This window comes from Sus scrofa, chromosome 11 (assembly GCF_054392235.1).
Source record: "Sus scrofa isolate SSC_HxYL_T2T_F1_AM1 chromosome 11, Sscrofa_HxYL_maternal_Yorkshire_Landrace_v2.0, whole genome shotgun sequence".
NCBI classification, from domain to species: Eukaryota; Metazoa; Chordata; class Mammalia; order Artiodactyla; family Suidae; genus Sus; species Sus scrofa.
Genome location: NC_139393.1, coordinates 104,210 through 108,126, shown reverse-complemented (window position 1 = coordinate 108,126; position 3,917 = coordinate 104,210).

The following is a 3,917-nucleotide window of genomic DNA, read 5'->3' as shown; positions in this document are numbered from 1 at the left end:
GGAAGGATGGAACGAGTCGTTTTCCCCCTTCATCATGCCCCTGGGATTCCACACTCCTTGCCATGAGGTCTTGCCTCGATTCTTTCCTTCTGGCTTGGTTCATCTGGCCAGGGCTTGCTTTCTCCCTTTGTTTCCAAACGTTCTTGACCCCACCTGGAGTGTGCCTGCTCTGGATCCCCATTGGTGCTTCCCAAGGCACAGAGTCTCCCAACCACACAAAACCGACCCAATCAGCCCTTCTCCCCAGGGAGCCGGAAGGAAGCTCAGGCAGAGCTTTGGTGGATCCGTCAAGAGAGCGGCCTGCATAGGCCCGGCCTGGCTCGAGCTCCCATCATCTCACCAGGTGCGTAGAAAGAAGAGCCGAGCCTCCCTGGGAAAGACAAAGGGAGGTTCCTGAGCCCTCTTGAGAGACAAGGCCCAGCACCTGGCACCGCTGCTCTCCCAATTCGCTCTCCCTTTGGGCACCACCCGGGGAAGCCTCACAGCCCCTCGATGCGCATCCCAAAACCCAGGTCACCCTGGGCTTCCACACGGATCAGCTCCAGCACGGAACCCAGGCACGAGAACAGAAACCCACCCGCCCAGGCCGCAGGTGGGGAGGGGGCCTGAAGAAACACTGCCAAATCCACATAGCCAGCCGGCAGCCAGCACCAGACAAAGGAACACCATCACGCATGCCTAGAGAAGTCCAAACCCCAACCAGCTCGACAGGCCTCCTCAGCCCTGTCCCCATGGCCATCCTGAGGACGCCTTTCCATGACAACCCCTGGGCAGGCTGTGCAAAAAAGGGGCCATCCCACCGGGTGGGCGTGGACGTCCCTTGCTTCCACCGCGATGGACCACAGGATCCAGGGCCTCCCCAAAAGAACCCTGGAACCACCGTCAGACCCAGCGCTACCCCTCACGGCCATAGACCCAGACAAAGGGTCTCTTCTCAGCGCGAAACGCCCCACTCCGTTCAGGCAGCCCTCTTCCCGAGAGCAACACATGGAAAGACGTTCGATGTCCATGGACAGATGCTTGGCTGAGCAAGCAGCTGTCCTTCGCCCCAACACAAGCGGACCCAGCCATCAACCTGCGCAGAAAACGGTGCCATGGGCAGCCACAGTGTTGCGGAGAGAAATGCTCACACGAAATGAAAGAGGTCTGGGAGGGAGACACACAGCCCATGGGAAGCCCCTGCCCTCTCCCATCTCACCAGGGACACCCAGGAACGGTCTTCCAGGAAAGCAAGCCCTGGACTGCCATCCAGGCTGTGGGAATGCCTGGCATTGGGGAGGTCCGAGATCCAAACCCTTGCCCTGGACGGGGGTGCCATAGCCCTCCTTCCATGGAGCAGATGCTACGAGGTCTAGTCCCTCTTCTTGGAACCCAAGGGAGGCGAAGGGGAGCCAAACAGGATGGATAGCCATGGCCGATGGGATCCCATTGTTGGGAAACTGCAATGGATCCCCTTCGCTCAGCGACCAGCCAAAAGGAGTCCTGACCATTCCACCCCAACACAGGAGCGTCTCAGCGCTCCCCACAGAAGGTGTCCCGCTCGGGAGTGCTGCCCCTCGGGAAAAGAGACGGGCCGAAGGACTCCGTGCATCCCGTCCAGATTGCCGAGCCTAGCCCATCGCACCCAACCGAATTCCCTGGCGAGGAGGAAGTGATGAGGATAAACACATGCTTCGTCTGGAGTGGATTGACTTGCCCAGGTGTTCTCCTGCACCCGTGTGCGGCATGCAGATCCACTCTGCTCGGCAAAAGCATCCACTCCCAGGCTGGCCATCCCCAGGCTGGCACTTCCAACCCACTCCCACCCAAGCTATTGGCTCACAAGAGACATAGGATGGATTTGTCAATCCCCGTCCTAGCTATTGTTTCCTACTCTATCTGCATGCGTATGCGTGTGGGTGTGTTTGGGGGGAGGGAGGGAGAGAGAGAGAGAGAGAGAGAGAGAGAGAGAGAGAGAGAGAGAGAGAGAGAGGGACGGAGAATGAAAGAACGAGAGATGGACCTTCACTCATTTCTGGATCCATTCAGCTCATTCATTTCAATGCCTCTTCTTCCTTGTCCATGGATTTGGGTGCCCCGTGCCACACGGAGATGTGGTCTAGCCAGAGGGGGATCGCCCAGTGCAGTTCTTGCCACAGCCAGCCACAGCAGTGACCAGGAGAGCCTCTGAAGCTTGGCAGCCACGTGGGAACTCCCCTGAGAGCTTGCTGGAGGAGACCAATCAAGAGTCCTTAACGCATCAGACCTGGTTTCAATCAGGCCTCCATAGCCTGGCACCCTGCTGCCAAGAGAGGCTCTTCTCAAAACGACACAAGGACATTTCCCTCAGCCTCCTCAGTGTGTGTGTGTGTGTGTGTGTGTGTGTGTGTGTGTGTGTGTGTGAGATAGAGAGAGAGAGAGAGAGAGAGAGAGAGAGAGAGAGAGAGAGAGAGAGAGAGAGAGAGAGAGAGAGAGAGAAAGGTAGGGAAATAGGCGGATGAGCCCAGCTACCAACACTCTTGCCCCCGAAGCCCCCCATGGATTCCTCAGCACCACACTCCTTCTCACCTACCTGAAGCCCTGATGCGGAGGGCTTGACCAGGGCCAGCTGGCGGCCCAATCCTGAGGCTGTGTGTGACTGGGCACCTGCCTCGAAGGAACCCCAAGCCCGCCAAAGCCCAGGACCTGTTTCAAGCCTTCCAAACCCACTGCCACCCAACCAGGCGGCCAACCCACCTCCAAATCCGGAAGGCACACCTCCGCCCTGCGCCTGACAGGAGGGGTCTCGGAGGAGACAGTCCCTGGTGCCCAGGAAACCCCTGCACAGCCTCGGAGTGCCTGCTGTGGGTGCGTCCCGCTCAAGCCTCCATCCGCCCCCGCCCCCGACCTGGAGCCTGCGCCTTTGGAGCCTTGCCACTCCCACCTCTTCGAGCCTCAGAGCTGCACCTGGGGCCGGGAGGGGCCCTGGCGCCCTCGTGTGGACATAGGCTCGAACAGCCCCTCTCAGGCTGGCCTTCTCTCTCGGGCTCAGCAGTCCCCGGGGCTGCTTGGGCTGGGGCCCAGACGAGGCTGGGGGCTCCATCCCCCGCCAAGAAGGGCCCTTCCACCTGGGCTCTAGCTCCCTCTCTCAAAGGCGTTCTTCGTGCCGATGCCCACCTAGGCCATGCCTCGCCGTGGAAATCCTGAGCTCCCAATCCATCAGGGGGTGCCAGCCTGCTACCGGGTGGATAGAGCCTGGCCCATATGGAGTTAGGAAGACAGGTGTGGAAGGATGGAACGAGTCGTTTTCCCCCTTCATCATGCCCCTGGGATTCCACACTCCTTGCCATGAGGTCTTGCCTCGATTCTTTCCTTCTGGCTTGGTTCATCTGGCCAGGGCTTGCTTTCTCCCTTTGTTTCCAAACGTTCTTGACCCCACCTGGAGTGTGCCTGCTCTGGATCCCCATTGGTGCTTCCCAAGGCACAGAGTCTCCCAACCACACAAAACCGACCCAATCAGCCCTTCTCCCCAGGGAGCCGGAAGGAAGCTCAGGCAGAGCTTTGGTGGATCCGTCAAGAGAGCGGCCTGCATAGGCCCGGCCTGGCTCGAGCTCCCATCATCTCACCAGGTGCGTAGAAAGAAGAGCCGAGCCTCCCTGGGAAAGACAAAGGGAGGTTCCTGAGCCCTCTTGAGAGACAAGGCCCAGCACCTGGCACCGCTGCTCTCCCAATTCGCTCTCCCTTTGGGCACCACCCGGGGAAGCCTCACAGCCCCTCGATGCGCATCCCAAAACCCAGGTCACCCTGGGCTTCCACACGGATCAGCTCCAGCACGGAACCCAGGCACGAGAACAGAAACCCACCCGCCCAGGCCGCAGGTGGGGAGGGGGCCTGAAGAAACACTGCCAAATCCACATAGCCAGCCGGCAGCCAGCACCACACAAAGGAACACCATCACG